The sequence below is a fragment of the Pseudophryne corroboree genome, chromosome 5 (assembly GCF_028390025.1).
Source record: "Pseudophryne corroboree isolate aPseCor3 chromosome 5, aPseCor3.hap2, whole genome shotgun sequence".
NCBI classification, from domain to species: Eukaryota; Metazoa; Chordata; class Amphibia; order Anura; family Myobatrachidae; genus Pseudophryne; species Pseudophryne corroboree.
This window is the reverse complement of record NC_086448.1, coordinates 625,062,332-625,076,512: the sequence shown is the minus strand read 5'-3', so window position 1 is coordinate 625,076,512 and position 14,181 is coordinate 625,062,332.

Genomic DNA, 14,181 nt, shown 5'->3' with positions numbered 1-14,181 from the left:
TTCTATAGTGTTTAAGAGTTTTGCTTCCTGTGATATTAAGGAGGTGATGTAAGAATCTCTGTAAGCAAGTGTAATAAAACCTGATTCATTTATATCACGTGACCAATTTACATCTTAGTTTCTTTGCATTTCCTTGTATACAAATTTTGGAATACAAAATGACCTCTATAGGATTGGCAAATATGGCAGTATAAATGGAATTATGTACACAAGTATTATCCACTTCTGTGTCAGCTGTACAAACTGACTTACATTCTCTGTTGCGGAACACATCGGGCCGGATGTAATAGCGGTGGCATGCACAACGAAGCACCTTGCAGGACACCTATGAGTGGTAAAAGTCCCTGTTAATTGGCATACCGACCATCGGATAGTGAGGGTTTGGGATTTAGGTACCGGTATTGTGACACCTACCCCCAACACATACTGTAACTACATCCCATTCTATGGACCTGGTTATACTTTTCCCTGTCAATTGAGAATCCTGCTCCCAACACTGTGGAGGTTCACTGTATTATATGCGCTTTTTCCACTACTTAAATTGGAAACATATGCACCAATAAAAGGATCTGCTAACAACTAGAATCATAACAATCTCAGATTCATTTTTTAAGGTTATTTCTTATTTTTTATTCTGATTCCTACATGTCACCTTTTTCAGCACCACGAGTTATTCCTTAGATACACATATGCCCCCTGTAGAACCAGATCCACATATGCCCCCCAATAGTGCCAGATCCACATATACACCCACAATGCCAGATCCACATATGCCTGACACAGTGCTAGATATACATATGCTCCCACAGTGCCAGATACATATGTTACCCAGTAATGCTGCACACCCCCGCTGCCTTTTGCTGGGATCTGCTGCTGCTTGCTGTGTGTGAGGGGAGGAGTGTGCAGTGCGTGACTCTCCTGCCCCTCAGTCCAGTCTCCGGTGGTGGCAGGTATTTCAAGTCAGGCACCAGTTCATGAGCCAATCAAAGCCCTCAATCCGGCAGCCAATCAGTAGGCACCACCGCTGGTCCACAAGCTCTGATTGGCTATGGAACCGGTGCCTGATTTGAGATACATGCTGCCACTGGGACCAGACTTAGGGGCAGGAGAGGTGCACGCTGCACTCTCCTCCCCTCGGACACAGTTGCTGCAAGGTGGTCGAGCTGGTGGCACTGTGTACCGGCTGCCAATTTCTTAATGGTACACAGAACTGCAGTCCTATTGAAGTTTAACCACCTGCTATTACGTTAGCTACTTCACTATTAGTTTTGCACTTGGCAGAGATTGTACTTGGTAGAGGTTTGTTTAGCACAATTATTCCTATTGCCTTTTCAAAACTGCTGGTCAAAGTTGCTGATGATCAGCACCTTTGAAAAATTGTGGCATACTGTAGTAAGTCTACCTTTAAGTCTGCCATCAGCCAGTACAAAATTGTGCTCCCAAATGCCAACATCCTGTTGCTTACACCCATAAGCTTTAGACACACTTGTGCAAACAGATACTTACAGAGTCATCAAAGAGGATATTGTAGTGTGCCTCAGCTGTGCTGTCCTTGGTAATTTACCATCTTTGCATTCAGGTTTAAAATTTGCACTAATCCTGGGTAATTAATTTGACTCTTGCAATCATTGTTTAACTTGCACCAGACAGATAACAAATGCACATTGGTTGCTGTGGTTCAGTGCAAATGTGACAGTATATGCAATATTAGAAAATCAGCCTGAAAATCCAAAATTGTAATATGTAGTTGTAAGAGTAGCCAAAGCTTTGCAAAATTTTGTTTTACATTTTTTTTAAATAAGTAAGGGCCTAATTCTGTTCTGATTGCAGCAGCAAATTTGTTAGCTAATGGTCAAAACTATGGGGGTAATTCCAAGTTGATCGCAGCAGGATTTTTGATAGCAATTGGGCAAAACCATGTGCACTGCAGGGGAGGCAGATATAACATGTGCAGAAAGAGTTAGATTTGGGTGGGTTATTTTGTTTCTGTGCAGGGTAAATACTGACTGCTTTATTTTTACACTGCAAATTAGATTGCAGATTGAACACACCCCACCCAAATCTAACTCTCTCTGCACATGTTATATCTGCCTCCCCTGCAGTGCACATGGATTTGCCCAATTGCTAACAAAAATCCTGCTGCGATCAACTTGGAATTACCCCCTATGTGCGCTGCAGGTGTGGCAGATGTAACATGTGCAGAGAGAGTTAGATTTGGGTGGGTTATTTTGTTTCTGTGTAGGGTAAATACTGCCTGCTTTATTTCTACACTGCAATTTAGATTTCAGTTTGAACCCAAATCTATTGTAAAGGTGTGTACACATGGTAAGATTCTTGCTATGTCCGATTTTGACTATGCGATTTACCTTAAACTCCCCCAGAGCCCAGATAGCACAGATAGTACAGATTTTGACTATCTGTGCTTGAGATTTTGTCTATGTACGATTTTGACTAAGTGCCAATTTTGACTATACTTTGTATTAGATAGTACACTAGATAGTCAAGATTGACTTGCCTGCACAGTCTATCTAGCCTTACGATACCGACCCCACGGGAGCGCGCATAGGGATCGAATCTGTATCGCAAGCTGCCGAACAGCTTGAGATATGCATTAACTTTTCACAAGATTTTGACTATATAGTCAAAATCTTGCAGATTTATCTCACCGTGTGTACACACCTTAACTCTCTCTGCAAATGTTATATCTGCCCCCCCCTGCAGTGCACATAGGGGGTCATTCCGAGTTGATCACTCGCTAGCAACTTTTTGCAGCGCTGCGATCAGGTCAAAACTCGGCAAAACTGAGCATGCGTATGCACCGCAATGCGCAGGCGCATCGTACGGATACAAAGCGGATTGTTGCTGCGCGTTGTATTTAGCAAAGAATCCATTCGCACAGCCGATCGTAAGGAGATTGACAGGAAGAAGGCATTCATGGGTGTCAACTGACCGTTTTCAGGGAGTATTTAGAAAAACGCAGGCGTGTCCAAGTGTTTGCAGGGCGGGTGTCTGACGTCAATTCCGGGCAAGAACAGGCTGAAGTGATTTGCAAGGGCTGAGTAAGATCAGACCTACTCAGAAACTGCACACACTGTTTTTGTAATGCTTGGCTGCAAAAGCGTTCGCACACTTGCAAAGCTAAAATACACTCCCCTGTGGGCGGTGCCTATGCATTTGCACGGCTGCAAAAAGTTGCTAGCGAGCGATCAACTCGGAATGACCCCCATGTTTTTTTCCCATTAGCTAACAAATTTGCTGCTGCGATCAGATCTGAATTAGGCCCTAAGATTGAACAAAATAATATTTATATTAAGACCTACCTACCTGATAAACCACATACATGACAAAATTACAATGTTTAGGATGTATTAGGATTATACATACAAATATGCACACAGTTAAAAAACAAATAGCAATAAGATCTGTAATATTTTAAGCCTTTTTAAATTATATTATATGCTGGCAGATTGCTTCATAATGACTTGGTGACAACACAGTATTTGAAATTCAACTTACCATCTGTTTTCATACCGTATGTTTTTTATGTTTAGCTTTCTTGTAAAATAAAACTAAAACTAAAATGAGCATGTTTATGAACTAGCGATGTTATTCACTCTTCAAATGTGGTGTCACATAAGTCTATGTTCATTTAGTCAGAAGCTGGCAATTGAAATGCATGTTGCTATTAAAGAACTTCAGAAATTATGAAAATAAGTGGTTAGGGATTGTTTTCCTGCCAAGTATTTTTTTAAGCTGTGAAATAATATAATATAAAGGCAAAAATTATGAAAATTCTGTTAGAAAGTGAGGGCTCTATACCTTTCTTAAATAAATATTAACAAAGTACATAAACATTTCCATTTTCATAATAATATATCAGTGATGTCCTCTGGGGTATCAAAATATATATGAGAAATACATGATTAATCTTACTTGCAAAATTTATTAACACCTTCACCAGGAGATACCTGGAGAGGGCTCCCCAGGAGGGGATGATGAAACATGAATTGTGTCTTGTGATGGTTTTCCTTGATTTCCGTCAATGCACAGTTGGGAGTGGGGCAGTGATTACGCAATGGGGTTCACCTCTTTGGGAGCCGGGAGAATTCCCTCCAAAATTGGGAGTCTTCTGGTATTTCCAGGAGAATGGGTTTGTGATTAAGTAATCATGTCAATTAAAGTATAGTTTGGTGGATTGTAATTTGGACTAGTAGAGTTAGACTGACCATACACTTAAAGATTTATTGTCTGATCTGGCTAATCCAGTCTAAAGCTGGCCATACACCTAAAGATTTATTGTCCAATCTGGCTGGTTGGAACTAAAATCTGGTAATGTTTGGGAGCAAATGACAATTGACCATTTGCTCCGAAATGCCAGAAAACTGACAAAAATGGTCGTTCAGAGAAATAGGTCAAATCAAATTTAATTTTTTTGGATTTAACCAATTTGTTTGAATGACAGGTTTGTCTATTTTTCAGTGTTTGGGAGTAAATGGTCAATTGTCATTTGCTCTCATCCATTACCAGGTTTTCGTTCCAACCAGCCAGATCGGTCAATAAATCTTTAGGTGTATGGCCAGCTTAACTCAAAACCTCCATGCCCTGTCCACAATCTAAACTGTGGCTCCATTCACCATTCTAGATGTTAACTTAGCACTTATGGGGCCCACACACAGTACAATTATCGCATGCTATTTGATCTTTTTTTAGTTCAAATAGCATTGCATCTAGTTCAAATAGCACCATGTGTATTGTCGCTTGCGATGCAATGCGCGCTCCCGTTTAGTCAATATCTCATGGCAAAATAGTATGTGCAGGAATGTATTTTTGTACTACAGCACACATAGTAAATTGTAGTGTATTCAAAATCGGATATAGTTCAAATAGCATGAAGTACAGATAGCATACACCACTTAGTCCAAATCGCATACTGTAGCACAGATTGTATAGGCTCAAATCTCACCTAGCACAAATAGCACCATGCGTGGGCCCCCTTACACACTGTAATTGGCAGCATTAAACAGGCATCTTAAGAAGTTAATTCACCAGCCATTGTATGCTATTGGAATGCTGTCCTGCTGTTACATGATAGAACATATGCAAATCTGGATGTTGCCCACTCCTGTGACATGAGCAAGAATATATGGATCTATTAATTAAAATTATAACATTTAACCTACAAAATACCTAACACCTACTGAACATGATTAATCAAGTCTGTAGTTGTGTATCATTATGTTGGTGCTCTCCATTTTTCCATCTTTCCACTTTTTTGGGTCAATTTATCATGCAGTAATTTGGAAAAAATCTCAGCTTGTCCATGTGATTTTTGGCAAGTTAATAACCACTTCATTTATTTATCTGATTTTCTTTTAAAAAATCAGAGCTTTGTTATAATTAATGCATGTCAACCAATCGTGGTCGACCTAATGGCTGTCTACCTAAGTTGTGTTGACCCAACAGGTGGTCTTCAGTTTGCCGGCTGTCGGGACCCCGGCGCACAGTATACCGGCACCGGAATCCCGACACCCGGCATACCAACATCTTTTCTCTCTCTTGGGGGTCCACGACCCCCCTGGAGGGAGAGTATATAGGGGCTCATTTGCGCTTGCCCAGCTGTCGGTATGCCGGCCACCGGCATACCATACTACACCCGACCCAACGACCCATACCCATCTGTACACCTAGTGAATCCTCTTCCACTCACTCACATGGTACTGATACACCCATTCCACGTACCACCCATTCCACGTGCCTCGGTTAGGATTTTACTTAGGCTAATCCCTTCACTACACCATTCTTGAGCTGCTGACAACTATTACATTACACGGCTATCAGCTGCACCTACACTGTCAGTTAAAACAAAATGGTCAGACCCCAGCTCGAAAAGGACCAAGGAAGAAGTAAGTAACATCTGATCCTTGCTGATAAGAGGCTTAAAGGTATTGCATTGTCATGCTTAGTTGTGCACAATACTTGTGAAGGGAGCAAAGACACTTAATTTACTCTGCATCTTCTAAGAATATGGTTGCTAAATATAGCCAAGTCTACCCTCTCCCTGATTGAAAAGGAAATCTTGAAACACAAAGTCATTTAGAAGCTACCCTACAATTCAGTAAAGTCAGAGGCATAGTTCAGTCTTCAGACAGTGACTCTCTTTGTCTGCATTACAAACTCCAACAGAGAGTAGCGAGCACCAGTAAATATATACATTGTTTCAACACTGAAATAACTATATAAAGTGGACATAAATAATGCTTCAGTAAATGGTGTTGACTTCATTAGCTTTGGCTTTTAAAAAGGGAAAGGACAATCATCCTAAAATCATTATGAGTTCCTGACTTGGGTCAGTTTACATAAAACTTAATTGCAGTAGATATATGGGCCAGATATTGGTTTAAAGTAGAGATGAGCGGGTCCGCTTCTCAGAGAACCGAACCCTACCGGACTTAACATCTCGAGCCCAGATCCGAGTCAGGCTCGAGTTTTCCAGCCTGAATCAGAAACCAGAACGAGGCAAAACGTCATCATTCCGCTGTCGGATTTTTGCGGGGTTTGGATTCCATATAAGAAGCCGCGCGTCACCGCCATTTTCACTCCGGCATTGGAAAGTGTAGAGAGAGGACGTGTCTCCGTCCTCAGTGTACTCAGTGTCCGTGTCTTGTGCTGCATCTATCCAGTCACAGTGGTTGTGTCCTCTGCTGCCATATGTCCAGTGCTGCTGTATAAGTCCAGTACAGTGGTGCTGTGTTGCGCTGCATCAGTTCAGTGGTGTATTGTGCTGCATCAGTCCAGTCACAGTGGTGGTGTCCTCTGCTGCCATATGTCTAGTGCTGCTGTATAAGTCCAGTCCAGTGGTGGTGTCCCTGTTCTGCCGTATATGTCTAGTGGTACTGCCGTATATGTCCAGTGATCCTGCTGTATATGTCCATTGATACTGCCGTATATGTCCAGCGGTACTGCTGTATATGTCCAGCGGTACTGCCATATATGTCCAGTAATACTGCCGTATATGTCCAGTGATGCTGCCATATAATTCCAGTGATACTGCCGTATATTTCCTGGGATACTGCCGTATAATTCCAGTGATACTGCTGTAAAATTCCAGTGATACTGCCGTATAAGTCCAGTGATGCTGCCGTATAATTACAGTAGTACTGGCGTATAAGTCCAGTCCAGTGATACTGCCGTATATGTCCAGTGATCCTGCCGTATATGTCCATTGATACTGCCATATATGTCCAGCGGTACTGCCGTATAAATCCAGTGATCCTGCCGTATAAGTCCAGTGATCCTGCCGTATAAATACAGTGGTACTGGCGTATAAGTCCAGTCCAGTGATACTGACGTATATGTCCAGTGATCCTGCCATTATACAGAGCTGCCAAGAGAAATTCTGGGCCCCGATACAACAACTTCCTGGGCCCCCCTGCCCACACTGGAGGGGGTGTGACCACAGCATGCTGAGGGCATGGCCACTCCTCTTTGGGGGGGTGTCTAGCACATCAGAAGCACCCACTCACAGGAGCATGGCATGCCTCCCAGCCAGGGTAGTAGAGTGCCTGGCGGGGCCCAGGTACTTTCAGGGTGCATAGCCTAATCACAGGAGGCATGGACCTGGGCCCCCACTGGGCCCCTCTATCAGACCTGGGCCCAGGAAATTTGTACCCTCTAACCCCCTCTCTCGACGCCACTGGCCGTATGTGTCCATTGATACTGCCGTATATGTCCAGTGGTACTGCCGTATAAATCCAGTGATCCTGCTGTATAAACCCAGTGAGCCTGCCGTATAATTACAGTGGTACTCAAGTTTAAGTCCAGTCCAGTGATACTGCTGTATATGTCCAGTGATCCTGCCATATATGTACATTGATACTGCCGTATATGTCCAGCGGTACTGCCGTATAAATCCAGTGATCCTGTCGTATAAATCCAGTGATCTTGCCATATAATTACAGTGGTACTGGCGTATAAGTCCAGTCCAGTGATACTGCTGTATATGTCCGGTGATCCTGCCATATATGTCCATTGATCCTGCTGTATATGTCCATTGATACTGCCGTATAAGTCCAGTAGTACTGCCGTATAATTACAGTGATCCTGCCGTATAATTACAGTGATCCTGCCGTATATGTCCATTGATACTGCTGTATATGTCCAGTGACACTGCCATATATGTCCAGTGGTATTGCCGTATAAATCCATTGATCCTGCCATATAATTACAGTGGTACTGGCGTATAAGTCCAGTCCAGTGATACTGCTATATATATATATATATATATATATAGCAGTATCACTGGACTGGACTTATACGCCAGTACCACTGTAATTATATGGCAGGATCAATGGATTTATACAGCAGTACCACTGGACATATATGGCAGTGTCACTGGACATATACAGCAGTATCAATGGACATATACGGCAGGATCACTGTAATTATATGGCAGGATCACTGTAATTATACGGCCTATATATATATATATATATATATAGGCAAATTAAACACAAATCATATTTGATCTGGTTTATGACATAAAATTGATCTTTCAATGGTATTTGAGAGTGTGTAAATTCATATAAAAACAGCTGAGGTCAATACACAGGTTCAGTGTGTTTTGGAGATCTATCAGATAGGTACAGTAGTTACAGAGATGTGAATTATCTCCCCAAACCCATATCACATCATATTTACAGTACTATTACAGATAAATTGTAGATTAATGTGATGGTATCCGTTCACATGGTCGACCATGTTATGGTCGACGGTCATTAGGTCGACCACTATTGGTCGACATTGACATGGTCGACATGGACACATGGTCTACACATGAAAATGGTAGACACATGAAAGGTCGACGCATGAAAAGGTCGACATGAGTTTTTTAACTTTTTTTCTTTTGGGTAACCTTTCCATACCTTACGATCTACGTGGACTACGATTGGAACGGTAATCTGTGCCGAGCGAAGCGGTAGCAGAGCGTAGGCACCATGCCTGAAGCATGGCGAGCGTAGCGACCATGCGAGGGGACGTGGTGCACTAATTGGGGTTCCCAGTCACTTTACGCAAAAAACGACACCAAAAAACGTTTAAAAACTCATGTCGACCTTTTCATATGTCGACCTTTCATGTGTCGACCATTTTCATGTGTCGACCATGTGTCCATGTCGACCATGTCAATGTCTACCAATAGTGCGGTCCATGAAGGTGTGCGTGGCCTTACAACAAGGGCATGACGTAGCAACAAGGGTCATAGCCTCAAAGGGAACATCGTATTCGTAAGACGGGAAGAGGGTGACACTTTGGAGAGGCAGCGGGTGACACGAGAGAGAGGGTGATGGGTTTATAGTGACGCAGGGGAGAGGCAGTGGATGAAGGAAACATAGTGGGAGACGGAGAGGCAGTGGGTGACAGAGAGAGGGTGACAGTGAGAGGCAGAGTGGGTAACACCGGGGAAAGGGTGACGAGGAAAAAGTGGCTGATGCCAGGGGGAGGTGGCAGTGGGTAACAAGGAGAGTCGGACATGGAGACGCAGTGGATACCTAAGGTCTCTGTAGGAGTAAGAGGGAGTAGTGAGACATTTGTAGTGAGGTTTACAGAGGCATGAAGGGAAAGATTCACTGGGGAAACAAACATTATAGCACACAGTATGAGCCGAAATTCACATTATAGCACACGGTATGAGCCGAAATTCACATTATAGCACACGGTATGAGCCTAAATTCACATTATAGCACACGGTATGAGCCGAAATTCACATTATAGCACATAGTATGAGACAAAATTCACATTATAGAACACAGTATGAGCCGAAATTCACATTATACCACACGTTATGAGCCGAAATTCACATTATACCACACATTATGAGCCTAAATTCACATTATACCACACAGTATGAGCCTAAATTCACATTATACCATACGGTATGAGCTGAAATTCACATAATAGCACACAATATGAGCTGAGATTCACATTATACCACACGGTTTGAGCCGAAATTCACATTATAGCACACAGTATGAGACGAAATTCACATTATAGCACACGGTATGAGCCAAAATTCACATTATGCCGCTGAGGAGTAAAAACGCTGTCACCACCATGTGCTACCTCTCAAGCAACCCCACCACGCAAGAAGAACATCTTGAGAGGAGCCGCTACCTCTGCCAGCAGCCAGCCTCTAAATGGATGGTGGCCGCTGCTGCAGCCATGTCGGAGTCTCACACTGTCTAAGGCTGAGCTCCGGGCAGTACTGGTATATATCAAGATCAACCAGAATCCGTTGGTATCCTAAGTGAACAGGATTTTCCTGCCAGTTTGTGATATTAACCCCCGCTGCTCCTCAGGGTAAAGTGTCCGCAAACAACAGTGTAGTGGTGTGTACTTTTGACTCCCTTGAAGGTGGTCCAGTTGCCAGGCTCTGGTGGTACAATCACTTGTTCACGTCTTGGATAGGTTTACGAAGTCCGCCGGTGAAGCTCCTGTACAAGCCGCTATTAGCGCTAAGCGGCACTGTTCGGGATCAATGAGATCTGTGATCACAGCCTAACCATCCCCAGATCACAGATCTCATTGATCCCGAACAGTGCCACTTAGCGCTAATAGCGGCTTGTACGGAAACTTCGCCGGCGGACTCCGTTAACCTGTCCAAGATGTGAACAAGTGATTGTTTGTTTAAAGTGCCAGACATGACAGGGGGGGCACGGGCCCGCGTGCCCCCCCCTGGATCTGCCACTGGTAGACGACATATCAGTAATCGTTGACAGGTCCATCAGTCCGGACCAGATGTCAGTTTTCACTCCTGGCTGCCCTGCATCACTGCCAGTGGGTGGTTCTGGAAATTTGATCCTTTTCCTGGCAGCTTCAGTGGTGGGAGAAAATGAAGGAGGAGCTGTTGGCAGGTCACGTTCCACTTGACTTAACAAGTGTCTCACCAGCAGGTCTTTGAACATCTGCAGACTTGTGTCTGCCGGAAAGAGAGATACAACGTAGGCTTTAAACCTAGGATAGAGCACGGTGGCCAAAATGTAGTGCTCTGATTTCAACAGATTGACCACCTGTGAATCCTAGTTAAGCGAATAAAGGGCTCCATCCACAAGTCCCACATACCTAGCGGAATCGCTCCATTTTAGCTCCTTCTTCAATCTCTCCAGCTGCTTCTGCAAAAGCCTGATGAGGAGAATGACCTGACTTAGGCTGTCAGTGTCTGAACTGACTTCACGTGTGGCAAGTTCAAGGGGTTGGAGAACCTTGCACAATGTTGAAATCATTCTCCACTGCACTTGAGTCAGGTGCATTCCCCCTCCTTTGCCTATATTGTACGCAGATGTATAGGCTTGAATGGCCTTTTGTTGCTCCACAATCCTCTCAAGCATATAGAGGGATGAATTCCACCTCGTTACCACCTCTATCTTCAGCTGATGGCAGGGCATGTTCATAAGTGTTTGCTGTTGCTCCAGTCCTCGGCATGCGGTGGCTGAATGCCGAAAGTGGCCCGCAATTTTTCGGGCCACCGACAGCATCTCCATTACGCCGCTGTCATTTTTTAAAAATTCTGCACCACCAAATTCATTGTATGTGCAAAACATGGGATGTGCTGGAATTTGCCCACATGTAATGCACGCACAATATTGGTGGCATTGCCCAATGTCACAAATCCCCAGGAGAGTCCAATTGGGGTAAGCCAATCTGCGATGATGTTCCTCAGTTTCCGTAAGACGTTGTCAGCTGTGTGCCTCTTATGGAAAGCGGTGATACAAAGCGTAGCCTGCCTAGGAACGAGTTGGCGTTTGCGAGATGCTGCTACTGTTGCCGCTGCTGCTGTTGTTTCTGCGGGAGGCAATAATTCTACCCAGTGGGCTGTCACAGTCATATAGTCATTAGTCTGCCCTGCTCCACTTGTCCACATGTCCATGGTTAAGTGGACACTGGGTACAACTGCATTTTTTAGGACACTGGTGACTCTTTTTTTGATGTCTGTGTACATTCTCGGTATCGCCTGCCTAGAGAAGTGAAACCTAGATGGTATTTGGTACCGGGGACACACTACCTTAAGCAATTCTCTAAGTCCCTGTGAACTAACGGTGGATACCGGACGCACGTCTAACACCAACATAGTTGTCAAGGCCTGAGTTATCCGCTTTGCAACAGGATGACTGCTGTGATATTTCATCTTCCTCGCAAAGGACTGTTGAACAGTCAATTGCTTACTGGAAGTAGTACAAATGGTCTTCCGACTTCCCCTCTGGGATGACGATCGACTCCCAGCAGCAACAACAGCAGCAACAGCAGTAACAACAAACAGCAGCAGTAGGCATTACACTCAAGGATCCATCTGAGAAATCCCAGTTAGGTGAGGACTCGTCTGACTTGCCAGTGACATGGCCTGCAGGACTATTGGAGTTCCTGTCTAAGGAGGAAATTGACATTGAGGGAGTTGGTGGGGTGGTTTGCGTGAGCTTGGGTACAAGAGGAAGAAGGGATTTAGTTGTCAGTGGACTGCTTCCGCTGTCACCCAAAGTTTTTGAACTTGTCAATGACTTCTGATGAATGCGCTCCAGGTGACATATAAGGGAGGATGTTCCTAGGTGGTTAACGTCCTTACCCCTACTTATTACAGCTTGACAACGGCAACACATGGCTTAACACCTGTTGTCTGCATTTCTGTTAAAATAATTCCACACCGAAGAGGTGAATTTTTTTGTATTTTGACCAGGCATGTCAATGGCCATATTCATCCCACGGACAACAGGTGTCTCCCCGGGTGCCTGACTTAAACAAACCACCTCACCATCAGAATCCTCCTTGTCAATTTCCTCCTCAGCGCCAGCAACACCCATATCCTCATCCTGGTGTACTTCAACAGTGACATCTTCAATTTGACTATCAGGAACTGGACTGTGGGTGCTCCTTCCAGCACTTGCAGAGGGCGTGCAAATGGTGGAAGGAGCCTCCTCTTCCTGTCCAGTGTTGGGAAGGTCAGGCATCGCAACCGACACAATTGGACTATCCTTGGGGATTTGTGATTTAGAAGAATGCACAGTTCTTTGATGTGCTTTTGCCATCTTAACTCTTTTAATTTTTCTAGCAGGATGAGTGCTTCCATCCTCATGTGAAGCTGAACCACTAGCCATGAATACAGGCCAGGGCCTCAGCCATTCCTTGCCACTCCGTGTTGTAAATGGCATATTGGCAAGTTTACGCTTCTCCTCAGATGATTTTAATTTAGATTTTTGGGTCCTCATTTTACTGAACTTTTGCTTTTTGGATTTTACACACTCTCTACTAGGACTTTGGGCATCGGCCTTGGCAGACGACATTGATGGCATTTCATTGTCTCTGCCATGACTAGTGGCAGCAGCTTCAGCACTAGGTGGAAGTGGATCTTGATCTTTCCCTATTTTACCCTGCAAATTTTTGTTCTCCATTTTTTAATGTGTGGAATTATATGCCAGTAATATATCTGGAATTAGATGGCAGTAATGTCTGGATTTAGATACCACTAGATAGATACCAGATACCACTGTGACTGGAATGATGATGACCTATGCACAGTGATAGGACACTTCCACAGCAGCCTACAGCAGCAAGATGCAGCACAAGACACTGGACTTTTAGTAATGTACTGTAGTGTACTGGTCACCACAATGCAGCAGCAAGACAATGAGCACTGATGAGGATACTAGAACTGACACTGGGCAGCGAGAACAGCACTCGACTATTGTACTGTAATGTACTGGTCACCACAATTCAGCACAGATAATGAGCACTGATGAGGATACTAGAACTGACACTGGGCAGCGAGAACAGCACTGGACTATTGTACTGTAATGTACTGGTCACCACAATGTAGCAGCAAGACAATGAGCACTGATGAGGATACAAGAACTGACACTGGGCAGCAAGAACAGCACTCGACTATTGTACTGTAATATACTGGTCACCACAATGCAGCAGCAAGACAATGAGCACTGATGAGGATACTAGAACTGACACTGGGCAGCGAGAACAGCACTGGACTATTGTACTGTAATATACTGGTCACCACAATGCAGCAGCAAGACAATGAGCACTGATCCTGAGCACTGATGAGGATACTAGAACTGACACTGGGCAGCGAGAACAGCACTGGACTATTGTACAAAAGTATACTGGTCACCACAATGCAGCACAGAT